This window comes from Poecilia reticulata, chromosome 23 (assembly GCF_904066995.2).
Source record: "Poecilia reticulata chromosome 23, P_reticulata-male-v2, whole genome shotgun sequence".
NCBI classification, from domain to species: domain Eukaryota; kingdom Metazoa; phylum Chordata; class Actinopteri; order Cyprinodontiformes; family Poeciliidae; genus Poecilia; species Poecilia reticulata.
In genome coordinates, this window is record NC_088852.1 from 10,839,473 (window position 1) to 10,854,384 (window position 14,912).

The following is a 14,912-nucleotide window of genomic DNA, read 5'->3' on the forward strand; positions in this document are numbered from 1 at the left end:
TTTTCCCGATTATTTATTTGCATTTGAATGTAAAAATATTAGACTGTTTTATTTTTTTTCTTCTCTGGACTCACTTGCCATGCCATGGCTTTCAGTACAAGGGAGGGACAAAACACTTAGGGCCATAGATTTTAAGTGGCAGAATGATAGATGGATCAGACACATGGGAGGCATGTTCAGAGGATACAAGCCAAAATTTCTGTCAGAGGCAAAAATCCAACAGAGAGCGCTTTCTCAAATCCCACCGTCCTCCTCCTCCCCTTGGAGAGCTTTATCCCCTCCCATTGATGCTGTACTTTCCAGCCATACTTTCCCTATCCTTTAAATCCCCACCCGCTCTGCTCTCCCTTTACTTTTTATGGCTCTCCTCTTTCCCAATGTCCTCCATCTGTCTCTGCTCTTTTCCCTCGTCTTGCTGTTCTTCCCCTTCTAAGCTCCGCCACTCATCACCGAGGCGATGACAGAACTTCCCGGGCACATGTTGCTAAAACATTCAGAGTCTGTGGAAGAGCACCAACACACACACACAGACACCAACTCGCTAGACACATGCCGAAGGGATTAAAACAACTGTCCTTCACCAACCTAGGTGATGGACCGTACACGGGAAGCAAACTGAAGTCTGTGTGTCTAATATTTTACCATCAAAGACGAAACACAATACCCTCCATTCTACATTTCTAAGAATCTCCATTCAGTTGTTTACACACAACAAAGCAAATGAGTAGGAACATGAGTTCGGTGTTTGTCACCGAAACTGAACTGAAAGAAGTACTCTGAGGAAGACGGCATGAAAACCAAACTACAGCTAAAACGGCTTGTTCTGTAGTTGTTTCCTTCAGCTCAGTTTTTTTTTTTAAATGCTACGACTTGCAACAAATAGCACAAAATAAATTCTCATGCCACAGTTAGGCGTGATTACTAACAGAACTGCACAACCAAGAAACCACTTAAATGGAACCTGTCTGACAACATGGGCTAAAAGATCTGAAAAAGCAGTATGTGTTGTAATCTAAAGAAACATGAGAACAGATGAGATAAATGGGCAAACCACATTGAAAGCCATCATCTACAAATGGGAAAGACATGAAAGGGTGGCGAACACTTCAACAGCAGCATTCATTTCTATAAGAAAGAGATAGGGCAATGAAGAAATCAATTAAAGAGTTCAGAGGACAGAAGCACTGCTAAGTAAGACGAACGAGATCTGTCTTATATTTTAATAAAACACGTCGATGATGATGATTTCTGCAGACATTCCCTGGGTAATAATGTGCTTTGGGAGGTGTGTCTGGACATCAGATATGAAGCTAATAGTGCATTTAAGAAAACAACTTTATGTTGACAAACTCAAGGCAAATTTGCAGCTTAACCTTACACTAAATTCGGCAAAGAAGAGTCAAACAAATTTCCTCTACAATGTAGAGGTCTTGTTCCCATGAAGGTGGTAGTCTTTACTAGGGTGCCACAAACAGCTCTTAGAAGTGAATTTTATAAAGCGGGGTTAGTCTACTTTATTCAAAGGACTGTGTGTATTGTGAAGCATGGTAGTGGTGGGTTGTTGATCTGGGATTATTTTAATGAAAATGGAAGCTATGGGACTCGCAATCAGACTACATCATGAATTCCCTGACAAACCAACGCTTACAGAGTTACATTTTAGGCCATTTGTTCGACAGCTGAAGTTGGACAGAAATACTCCAGTTCAACAGAACAATGCCTTCAAGCCTTGCGGGAAAATTTGCAGTGGTTGCAAAAACAAATGGGAAATTACAGGGTGAAGTAAAAGAATGATTACTTTGAGTTATTGGTGTTAAAAGCTCTCGAATCAGGGCGTAACCGCTTGTTTGAGCTCATGCGCCTTGTGCATTTTGACTTATGAGGAGATTTATTTTGTATATTTTAAGACCATGTGAGGAACCAGCTGAGCCTCCCTGATGTTTACCAGCTTGAAATCAAATGTTGCTACGTCTGGCTTATTTAATAGTGAATGGTCTCTCCAGATCCATCGAGTAAACACTTGGCATCCTTATCGAATTATATTATATTGTCAGCTATTTGGAACAATAAAAGAATATATATCTGGATTACATGAAAACGATTTTTGTAAAAAGACTCTGTGAATATACCAGACACGTTCCTTTGTCGCCAGATGTTTTTTGTTTTTTCTTTTATTACTCAGGGAAAATAATGACTGTACTATCTGGCCAGGAATCTACATTTGTTTACTTTCTAGAGCCAGTTGGGAAACTTGCTTTCCCACTATTCAGAACGGCGAGCGTTAGCTCAGGCAAATATTTCTGGGTGTTGTTCGACGAGACGGCACGAAACCCAGCATTGCCTTTGCACTTGTCTATATCAAGGCAGATAAGTTGTGCGGGTCCAGATTACTGATTACGTCCTCTGTATATACAATCCCGCGCATCTATCAACTGAAACATAACACTGGTTATGTTTCAGTTGATTGCTGTGAGTGCGAGTGGTCAAAGTACTCGGTGGTGGATGAGGACAACTGTCTGTGTATGTTACATGTGTTTCTCATTGCTTTGTTCGCCTATCCGAGCTTGTTTCTCACCTCCAAATCTCGGGGGATTTATCCAAAAGGAAGTTTGAGAGAACTCTGAAGAATAGATTGTTCTTAAGTTACAAATGCAAGGACAAAAATGGCGATATTTCTTGACAGATTTGTCTTTAGATTTAACGCAGAACCACTTTTTGCTCGTTTAGTTTTGAAGCCACAAGTGTTAACGCATAGATTTTTTTTTTTTATTTGAAGTGATAGACCAACATAAAGAACATATCTATGAAGTGGAATAAAAAATAACGGCTTTCAATTAATCTAAAAAACAAAAAACAGTCCCCTTTACTCCAGTACCCCTAAACAAGTGCAACCAACTACCTGCAGAAGTCGCCTAGGAAAGACTCTGTACATAATCCCAATTCATGACAAACTCGCTCCAGAACTACATTGAATTCTGAGAGGTAAAAGTGAGACCTTTATGTAATCCCGAGTGTGAACTCCAAAAGTCTCCTCAGCTCACTTCCTTGACAAGTCTTTAGAGCTCAGGAATGATGATATCGCTGCCAAGCCAATATCAGATTGTTTTACGCAACAGTTTGTAAGTTTCTCTGCGAGACAAAAGAAGAAAAAAAAAAGTCGTTCCCCGAGACGCTTTAGTTTGGAGAACGTTCAAAGAGTTTTCAAATAGATTATTTGTCTTATATTTTATCTCTCTCCAAGGGGCTGCAGTCCTGGGACTCTAGGGAGGATTTGAGATACTTGGCTGCTGTTGTAACAGTGACAGGAAAATTCATTCCTGGACTGCAGAAGACATTTGTTCTCCTTGGCCTCCCAAGTCGAGAGTACAGTCCAAGGTCCCTCCCGCCCCTTGGTGATCCTTTGCTCTCCTCCTTTCCTTTCCTTGCTTGCTCGCTTTCACCCTCCTTCTGATCTCGAGCCTTGCCCTTGGCTGACATCCCTCGGATTTTCGGTGTGTGGTTGTGCGTACACGTGTGATTGTGTGTGAAAAATTCCTGAGAATGGACTCAGGAGCTATGTGCTGTCACACACTTCCTCCCTGAGGTCCACAGCCTAAAAGAGGAGGAACAGGAGGAAGAGGAGGAGCTGAAGATGCTGTAGCAATGAAAAAGAAAAAAAGGCCAAAACTAAGTGAAGCAAGTACAACAGAAAAAAATCACACAAGATCAGATTCCACCTCCAGAGACTAAATGTAAAGCAATTGAGTGTTTGAGTGAAGTGATTCTGTGTCATGCACACTTGTTGAAATCCAGCACTTTTTTTTCCCTATCAAGCTAAAACATAACAGTGGGTCTCCATTGTTGTCACTCCCTCTATTGTGTATATACACAACATGCATCTACTACACATTACGGATAGAAGTCTATGAATAAAATTAACTCTCAGTTTTCCATTTCTTAAACACTTTTGATTACATCAGTGTTTTTCAACCACTGTTCCGCGGCACACTAGTGTGCCGTGAGTGATCGTCAGGTGTGCCGTGGAAATTATTCAATTTCACTACGGTACCGTATTTTCCGGACTAAAAGCTGCTACTTTTTTCCTTAACTTTGAACCATGCGGATTGTAGCCTGCTGTGGCTTTTCTGCGGATTTTTCTTCAACCACCAGGGGGCTCTCTAGCAGGAAGTGAATCATTAGAAGTCAAAATTGTAAATCAAAGAAGAACGGCTACTTTTCATTTAGAACAAGCACATGCTAGCAGCAGGCACGACGGAGAAATGTTTTCAAACTCATATCATGCAGCTTTTAAGTTGAGGGTTGGCACTACATGAGGGAAATAGAGCCGCTGCATTTAAGCTCGGTGTGAACGAAACCATGGTTTGACTTTGGAGACGGAGTGCTGCGTCCAGCAGATTTATTAGGACGAGGCATTCTGCTGGGTCCTAATGGAAAACGAGAGCAGCTTTCAGTTTTTATTTTATTTTATTTTTTTAATTGAGGGTGCTAGTATGGTGCGCTCTATAGTCCGAAAAATATCGTAATTAGTTTTAAAAGATTTTTTGAGATTGTCTGCAAATAATGCCATCTTCGAGTATCTGCTGTAGTAGTAGCAGCGGCGTAATTATGTAATGTTCTTACCACTAGATGGCAGTAGGTACAGAGCATTTTACATTAAAACGAGAATTAGTGATGCACGAATGTTACAGGTAGCGGTGAGAGCACTGAATCTAGAAAGACTGATGACAGTGATGGAAAAGACAGTGAAGCTCAGCAGTAGTTGGAAAGAGCACGAGTCCATTTCCCACAACATATCTGTGTGAAGTGAGCTTCTCTAGTCTGGTTACTATAAAAACTAAAAACAGAGAGAGACTGAGATGTTGAGGAAGAGCTTTGTCTTTCTTCAATTTCTGCCAGGAAATCAGATGTTTTCATCCAAACATGCACAGGTTTCACACCAGGTGGGTAAAATATACAGATATTGACATTTTGTACATGCAACTCTTCATATTGTAACAGTGAATATGAAGTGAAATATTTCCCAAATATTATTGCTTCTTTCAGAATAATAATTATTTTCTGTATTCTGGCTATAAGATGCTTGTGGATTAGTTTGTAAAACACTTTGACGTTTTCTACAACTTCTTTAAATTTAACACCACAGTGTTGTGGCTGTTCAGGTGTATTTTTGAAGTGGATATGTTAGGTGCAGTTTGAAATAAGAAATGTAAAATGTGATAATACATTTTTGTGTTTATTTGATTCCTATTCGAGAGACTTTGATAAGAATGACTATATATAGGCGGCTACAGAGTATCTTTATTTCCATTTTTAGTTGGTGGCGTGCCTCGGGATTTTTTCAATTAAAACGGTGTACCTTGACTCAAAAATGATTGAAAAACACTGGATTACATAACCCTATAACAAGTGGATTTTAAGGAATGTGCCAATTATCTGTGTACAGATAATCATTATGTATGTTTTTGGTCATTTAAATTGTGTGTTGAGATAAATCAGCTGGATTTCCGGACAAATTAGGTTTTAATTATGGGATGTGTTTAAAAGCTTTCTGCAGTCTAAACCAACCGAACATAAAGGGCTCTGATATAGTGCCAAATATCCAAAAACAGAACTTTTGATCACAGCGAGATTTTCAGCACATATCTTGATCTGGAGGATGACATGTTAATCTGACCAGATTTAAGTAACACAGATGAGCAAACATGAAAGCATCTTGTCACTGTTCATATCATTTAAAATAAAAAGTTTATTCACATGTGCCCACCCAAGTAAATCAATCATTCAAGCGAAGAGTTGCTGTTTTATCTTATGTGCGGTGGTTGTATTTGAGCTGAACTTACTAAAGTTGAGCCAAACTCCCACGAGACCATGTATGGTCATGGACTGTTGAGTAAAACACTCATTGCTAAGGTATGCCAGCTATGGTAGCTCAACCGCTGGAGGTCCTGCGCAGGTTGGAGGTAGCATTCCGGATGCGATTTGTGATTTTTGCCTAATTAGAGGTGTGTGTGCCTGTGTAAAGTCTAGATGTCTTGAAGTCTTGATGTGCCCTCAGCTATGGCCAAGACATCTACCTAATGGGATTATAGTTTAACCAGGCCATTCACTTGTTGCTGCGCACCTGTGAAAAAAAGGAAGCAAACTGTCAGGAAACGGACCCCGTAGGGGAGCGGACGATGTTGATCTACTTAATTCAACTATTACCTCTCAGAGGAGGCAGAAATTCCAGAAATGGGCAGGGGTTATGCATTTGCAGCCTTTCCTCTCATAAAAATACCTGAATGAAATGACTTTGCTTCGCTGGTGTCACTCTACGTTCCCCCTCAAATGTCTGCTTGTCTTCTTCAGGTGCAAGTTTCTTTTGAAAACTATGTTTTAAATAAAGGAGCATCCTTGTGAGCAGAGCGTGGCGCTACAGCATTAATACCTTAAATAAGGAAGTCTTTGTAAACTACGGTAAATGTTCAGTGCAGATCAAAAAGAATTCATAACCCTCGAACTTTATGATATCATCACATAGTTTTCCACATTAAAAATTTAATAAGAAAAACAAAAACATGTGGTTTACCTTTAAATTCAACCTACCAGAGCATGCAGTCATCATGAGCAGGATTGTAGGGAGAAATGAGTACCAAACATTAAATTACAATGGTTTTAAAACACAACTGGGTGCAGATAATAATTTGGATTTTCTCAAATCCCCACGTTGTCATAATTGTTCTAGCCAAAAGCTTGTAGCGTTGACAATGGACCCCTGGTATTCATGAGGGTTAGGGACCATCAATACCTAATATCCATACTAAAAATGTTTATAGCTGCCTATTGTAATTGCTCACCAAATATACCTTTGTAAGGTCATCCCACTACCTCAGAAGGTAATATCTACAAGCTTCCTAATTTCTGCTCTTGGGGTTACAGCCATTCAGTTGCAAGGAATATAGATGTTGTCTTTTACGCCACCTTAAGTCAACAGCTGTAAAGTTGAAACCTGGACTTAATGGGGTTTTCCAACATTGCGATAATTCCAAGCACACATGGAAACTTCTTCTAGAATGTACACCCTGGAATAGGAATGCTTCAAATAAATCTATAAACATGCATTTTTAAACCTCTGCCTGAAATGGTACAGATATGCAGACTTGTACCACAACACTTGTGGTGATGTGTAGTTTGGTTTCACAGCTGGTCATGACCCAGCACAATGTGGCTTGGTTTTCCATACAGGGTTAAATGTCAGTTAAATACCCAAATTCATTAGTCACATTAATGACCCGGTGTCTAGTTTTGTAGTGTTTTTAATGTCCAGATATCACTTTTCAGAGCTCTTCTGAACCCCTCGGCTACACATTTTTGTTTTAACTTTGCAATGTTTTCATGCATTATCGCAACTGCTTCACATTTGTCTGCCGCAAATTAATCACCAAACGTGAGATGTGACGCAAAAGTCCAACAGCTTTTCAATCCCCAAAAACATGAAAAATCTGGGATAACCAAGCAGGCCGCTGCATGACAGATGGCGTGGATGCCTTTTATCCGTTATGAAAGCCAGATATGCTGATAGGAAGATAACCCGCCTTACGTTGCAGTTTGCCATTCACTGCACATGACACCTAAGCCAGCATCACAAAGTGTGCAGACCCACATCAATCTGGATTGTTTTCAAAGCACTGTTCCATAAAGATGATGGAGAGAAAGCGAGATCAGAGATCTACCAACCCGGTGTGCCCGACTCTGTGGCTTTTATCAACCAGGCTGCGGTTCCGAACTCCAGAAGGTCACAGGGTCAGGATTTACTGACCCGGAGGCCGCTTTTGTGCTCTCTACACAGCACTGATCCTCGCTTCCTTTCCAGCTGCATGCGTAGGCCTATAGGCTTACCTTTCATGCCCTACTCCCCTTTTCTGTGTCTGCTGTAAATAGGCTTACAATGTTACAGATGTCTGTGAGTGGCAACACAAAGAGCTAAGGGAAAGCACAGAGAGCGGCTCTATGCTACAGTGAGGCAAGGGGAACAGGTGGAAAGAGAGTCATCTGGATGCAGAAGATGATCCGATTTCCCAAGGAAAAGCTAAGGTGCTATACGCAAGACCGCTTGAAGTTCGCGCAACACTCTCGGTAAGTTAAGTGCAAGAGTAAACAAGCAAAAGTATGCCTAAAGTATGAACTGTAAACTGCAAATCAAGCTGTCAGGACGTCGGAGCAGCCGCCAGCAGGGTGAACGAGGGCGTTCCATGCGGTTCTTACTGTGTGGGCTCACTGGCTGGCAGGGACAATGAGCCATACTGTTTGACCTGCCCTGGTCTGTCTCACGGCCAGCTTTACGGACATTCAAAAAGAGCTACGCTCGCTCTCCCGAATTCAAAGCCTGGAATGAAAACTCAATCCAAAAGCTGAGCCCTTCAGATCAGCATCTAAGGCTCCGACTTCATCTTTGGCAACATACTCAGGGTGGACCCTTTGACCTGTGGAGATAGGCACAAGCCCCTTGTAAAAAGAAAAAATGAAAAGACATTCCTGTACATCTGTAACCGTCCATACTCTGGATGCATAGAACCAAATCGTCACCCGAGCCTGGCCGACCAAATGCGTCACCGTAGATTCTCATTTCTCATGCAGATTTCCTGAGGTATCAGTAAGTCACTGTGCTTTCTCAAAGGAAATCCGTGTTGGGTAGCAACAGCCAGTGCTGCTTTGCATTCCCACTGAAGCACCTTCTTTGGATGAGATTATTTAAAGCCAATCACTTCCTCCAGTTAACAAGTCCGCAGAGTTAAATCACTTAACCCACTGCGAACCTATAAAGTTTAGTAAGTTGTTCCTACTAAACTACACGAGAAGCAGATTTCCTTTAAGAGAATCGCTTTTCTAATGTACGTTTTCCTCCACAATTGTTGGCAACCCCGCTCACGTCGAGTCCAACTTTTAATGTGACCACATGTTTTCAATAAGGAAAAAATTCCCACAATTGTTCCGCACAAGGAATAACTGTGAATTATTTAACTGCCTAGTCCACAATTATTTGCACCCTTTTGTTGCTGATACTTTATACATCTTATATTCAACTGGAATAACAATTGGTTTTCTCATTTGACACACTTTATAAGGTGGTAGTAAACATAGAGGGGAATATTTGTAAAAAAAAAAAAAAGTGTTAACTATTACTGATAACATCTCATTTTTGATGTAAATGTAGCAGTAATGATGTTCAGATTTGTTGGGACAAATCATTTTAGTTCACAGATTCAATGCTTTTAGAGGTATTTGGTGCAGATTTGAGCCTTTCTAATCACATTTACAATCCCACTCTTGGAGAAACATGCAAATCATCTGCGATGGCATGCTGCCGCTTCATCCTCACTCGCCTACACATCCCTACCGGAGCGAGACCACGTAAATTAACTTTGAAAAACCACAGCTGAGCACTGAAATGCTACAGTAAATGACGCAAGAAACACAGTTTGACATTTTCTTTCCAAGAAAAGAGCAGGCGGTCTTGTGACTCAAGTTCACTTGGATGTCAATTAACGGTTCACTAAACCTGCAAGCAAAGGAGTGTGTGTTTTACAGAATTTGCTGGATGTACTGGCTTTTCTTTTTATGAACAGATCATAACCAGCAGTGTTTTTGTGTATAAACCATGTGCACCACTGATCTTAACTTATCAGGACTGAATTTGAGGAGGCTTTTTGTGTCGTGTTGTAGGATTGTGTCAGGAAAAAAACCCCCAGCTTTTCATTTCTTTATTCAAACTAATTTATCAGTCTGGACCTTGCCGATACCGTTTATCCAATCTAAAACTAAATTTGCGCATTCACTGAATAACTGAAGCCAAGAGTAATTGCTGCAATTTTACTTTTAGTTTGAACTTATCTTGTCCTTATAGGAGTCTCAGCTTTCCTAAAAGTGCATGCCAGGCGTAAATGTTTTTTCTACACCTCTCTAAAACATATGGGCTCGTGAATTGGAACCATACAAAATGTTTAGGTGCCATGCGTGCGTATAAGTGGGAGGGGAATAGAGGCGTGGGGATCGGCGCGTTTCAGCCAATTGGCGCACAGCACCACAAATGTGTTTTGTGGACGCCTTAACTCCGTGCCAGAGCTGCGCATCACTCTGCCCCCGTGGTGCGCCCCTCACTCAACCTCTCTCCGGCTCTGCGCATCGTCATGCACCGAGATACTTCGTTCCTGAGCTCCTCCATGACTTGAGTTGTGATTTTTATCATCTTTTCTTGCTTCCTCCCCCCCCCCCCCTTTTTTTTCTATTATCTGGATGCGTTAATAGTTGTGATTTCTACACTTTGATTTACGGATTACTGCGCCTGAGCTGTTTGCGTCTTTGGAGGTGAGTGTGTGTGTCATTTTTTAATGCTTTTTTTTTAAAACCGTATTTGCTATTGGTTGACTTTGGTTTAAAAAAAAGCATGTTGAAGGATCTTGCAGGGGAAGGCTGCAGTTTACATTATCTACCAAGTAGAATACTTTCAGCGTGAATGTGAGAGTAAAGGTGCACTAAATGTAGGGTCCCATGCAAGTTTCCAGATGTGTGGACTCAGCTGTTGCTTGTCACTCAGGTGAGCTCGTTTCAACCCCTCCACCTCTTTTATACAATTCTTGCCGGTGTGTTTTGAACTCGTGAGAGACCCCATCGGTGTTGACAGACCGCATTCCAAAATCCACAGAAACTCTGCGAGCCACATCTCTGCAACCGCACCGTCCACAAAGTGCAAAACCCCTCTTCCTCCACTCCACGCCACGATTTCAAATATTTTACGATCAGATTACCGGGAAAATGATTGTTTTTTGGTTGTTTTTTTTTTAAAATTGTATTAATTTGTTAGTAACTTTTTTTCCTTCTCTGTGTGTGATGCAAAAGGAAAAAAGGAGTTTAGAATAACTTTTCTCTTAAAAAAAAAATGAGTCAAGTGGTGGCACCTAGTGGTGGCAAATAAGCTGTACCTCTGTTTGGTGCTTTTTGTTATCGAAATATTCCCAACTTTTTCTTCTTTTTTTTTTTGCTCTGTAAATAGGAAACATTTAAAGCGCAGCAACACTTTCCATGTAGCATGTAATCTGCCTTGTAGTTGGCAGATCTGGAGGTGTTTTCCCCCCGCTGTGGGAGGCAGGCAGGCTTTGCTGGGGGTATACATTCTCTGCAATGCTAAGCCTTTGTTAATGAGTATGTATCCCTGTCCCTTCTCTGTGTGTGGCACCGGCTCCGAGTGCACGTGGATCCAGGTGTCCATTACGTTTAATGCTCGTGTGCGTGCATGCACGTGTCCTTTCTCTCCTGCGTATCTGCACTTCTGTCACCACTTGTGTGTTTGCGTGTGCGATAGAAATAGGTGCTTGGACTCACGAGTTAAGCTGCTGTTAATTGGTTAACCATTTGGACCACAGGGGAGACTGGAGTCAGGATGAAGTCATAAGGATGTTTGGCATGATCAGTGCCTACTAGGATACACACACACACACACACACATATATATATATATATATATATATATATATAGACTGATTGTTTCTAATAGATTCCCAAAAGACTCATAACACTCCCATTCACAATTGTTTTTTTTGTTTTTTGTTTTTTTTTTGGTAATTAAAACATTTTTGTTGTCTAAAAATGCAGCAGTTAGCTAGATTAATGTCACTTTGGAAGGAAAGGCAGGAACTTAAAACCTGGATGCAAAAGTAATGAAATAAAATAAATGTTTTATGCACTACCAAGTACGGTTAAAAAACGATTTAGTGCGAAATACCTTGCTGCTGTTGTGTCTAGTTTGTGACTAAGCAGTGGGTTTTTTTCAACTTCAACCCCCATTTCGGAAAATGTGCAGAGACAATAGGGTGTCTAAGTCCAAGTTTGAAGTTTTTTGTCGAAATAGCTAAAAAGGAAGTCGTCCTCTATCCGCTGCTATTTGTGTAGCAAATTGTACTCTAGATAAACTATAGCAAATAAACATTACTCAGAGTTTATCCCAATATTGTCACCAGACACTGAGCCCAAAATCACAAATTCCACACTAAAATATTCAACACATTGCAATTTATTTGGCACACCAATGCTGTCTGGTTTTTCCAAATCACTTCTTGCTAGCTGTAGCATCCTAGTCTGTGGTTTTCTGTGGTTTTCAGCACCATACATCCCAGGCAACTATTCAACTGTGAACCAGAAACATGCTCTTTGCCTCTCTGATGCCCAAACGATCCACGTTTTATATCCAGTTTCGACATCCGAGAGGCTGCGATTCTGTTTCAAAGGTTCATTGAAGAGCTTTGAGGGGATTTGGAGTAATTTTGCCACTCATAAAATTACTTTATAGAAGTAGTTAAATGTCAACAGATTGATTATTAGTGCTTCCCAGTCTCGCCAAGAAAGTTAAGAATGACTTCCAAAACTAATTTTTTTTATTAATATGGGAAGTTTAGCCCAATACCTTTTATTGGTTTAATAGTAAGATGGGTGAAAAGGTTGAACGCGTCATAGGAAGGAAGGGAGAAGGATGTGATGCAGATCTTGTTGAGATGACCCTCAAGAGTCCTAGCTGTAGCTGGAGAAGTGCTCAGACTTTTGAATGCCTCGTTGAAATTTTATTACAGTGCTTTTATGACAGAACTGCTTGTGTTGTGTTTGTGGACAGTTTTCAACCGGCAGATTTGTTTTACAGGAGCTTCACCAACTGCTCTCCTCTTTTTTTATTATTATTTTTTTTCCTGTGAAACCCAAAAAGTCACAGAGGAAATCCAGCTTGGAGATTGTTTTGATATTGTTGGACACTCTCCTGGAAAACCTTTTTCTTTTTCTTTTTTGCTCAGCGACCAAGCATGCCTGATTTAGCACAGAAAGGTCTTGTGGAAAAACACATCGTCTGATCGCAGATATAACACTGAAGAGTTCTATTTGGACCGGGATTCTGCCTTGAACTGCAGAAATGAAGTCAGAAAAAAATTAAAAGATCGATTTTTCTCTGTTTCTACTTTGACTTCAAGAACGTTCTGTTCCCTAGAATTTGGCTTTTTGAGCAAAATTGCATCAAGATCAAAAAGAAAAAAAACATACAGTAATAAGAACCATGAGCTCAGATTGGAAGCTTGAGTGAATTTATGTGTTAAAGTCGAAAAAAGAGAAACACAAGAGACTTCCCTTTAATAGCAAGTCTGCACTGTTCTGTACAGAGTACACCATGTGTGTGTACAAGACAGTTTGTTCTATCATTCTGCAAAACAATCAGGTGTATAAATCACTGTAAACCTTCACTTCCACCTTCTATCCAGCACAAATTCATGTACACACACACACAGCTTCGCAAACAACTCACCACAGTCAGTCCAAAGGGCCAAAACATAAGGGGAGAAAAGTGAAGATGACATAAATACCATGAGATTACCCGGTTTATGACATAAAGGTAATTAGTTCTAAAATTGTTCAAGCTAAAAAGAAGTAGGTGCTTTTCAGGCAAATACATACTCTACGTTTGAGAGACAATATTTTAGGCATTCGCTTTGAAGGAAGTTGCCGCACCGCTAACCGGCGCATCACTTCGACACGCTCCACTTGACCCTGAAGCGCTCGTCCAGGTAGTCGAGGATCTTGCTGCGGTACGCCGTATGTATCGGCGTCGACTGGTACGAGATTCTCACATTTCCACAAATATGAAAAAATATAGCAATCCTACGCAATTTAGATGTAAAACGTACTTTTCCAAACTCAACTTTCTGGAGCCCGTTTTCCCTTTGTTCATTTTAAAAGCGTAAAATAGTAACGTTCACAACGACATCTGGGTGATGTTTTGCTGCAGTTGGTTAGGGGTTATGTAGGAGGGAAAAGACTCAACATAAGGTCAGGTAGGGGATTAAAATCTGGAAATACAAATGTTTCCATACTCTTATTACCTTGCTCACACTTACAAGAATGCACAAGATCTCTCATGTATACAACATAACCTAAAGGCTTATTTGAAAACCAAATACCGAAAAATGTTTGAAGTGCAACACTGATTATTAAAGTTACAATAATGGCATCCATAGCATTTACTTTTCTACACATATTTATATAGAAATACTCAATAAACAGCTAGTATAATTACTAATCACTACTTAAATACCACTAACCACTTTATGCTCATTAAACATCAGTCTTGGTCAAGGATTTTCATGTGCGTGGGAGGGCTTGGTCAGTAGTCCTTCGTGCACAAACACTTAGTGTAATCTTTGTGCTCATTGAGTGGTTTCAGACCAAACCCTTCAGGCCGCATTGGCTCCAGAAACCTAGTATTATGGTTAGTTTGTGGGTTCGGAAAAGTAATCCAAGGCTTAGCAGACTAGGAGACACCGAGTAATGGAGTCCGAGGAAGAGTTACGCTAAATTCTGTGTCAGAACTTGCAGCGGAGTTGAAATGAAGTTGCCCGCAGCGCTTTCCGGGGCAACACAAAAAAACCGGCGATGCTGTACGGAGAAGTTGCTGCCGACTCGTGCCTGCGAGTGAGAGTTGATACGGCACCACCTTAATTACCTGTACACACAGCTCTATTTGATGATGATTAAAGCCACCCTCACGCGTCTACTCAGACGGTGCCGGCCGCCAGCAAACATGGAGACATTAAAGGCAACGATCATTAGACGGTGATAATTAAAAGACTTTAAAGTTCAAGTACAAGTAAGAGGTATAGGTGGAAGTAGAGCATCGTATAGGAAGGCAAAACCGCTTCGAAGAAAACGCGTAATTATTTCTTATCAAATGACCACCCTGGGGGCTGGGGGGAAACACAAATGATAGCTTTCTGTTTTGTTTTTGATTGGGGACAGAGATAAAATGGTCCCCAGAGCAGATTCTGGGTTGAAGAGTTTCACTTCCAGACATACAACTTTGCTCTTGTGGTGGGAAAACTGTAATTGTTTTTCTTTTTTTTTTC

At 40.7% G+C, this 14,912-nt stretch overlaps 1 protein-coding gene across 1 annotated transcript in view; it reads left to right on the forward strand.

Annotated features, from left to right (window-relative positions):
- Nucleotides 1-9,976: 9,976 nt before the first annotated feature.
- The window catches only part of prickle1b (prickle homolog 1b), a 29,211-nt gene continuing 24,275 nt past the window's right edge, over nt 9,977-14,912 (forward strand). The window contains exon 1 of the mRNA XM_008400984.3: nt 9,977-10,344. The gene's annotated coding sequence lies outside the window, so the exon portion shown is untranslated. The remainder of the gene's footprint in view (nt 10,345-14,912) is intronic.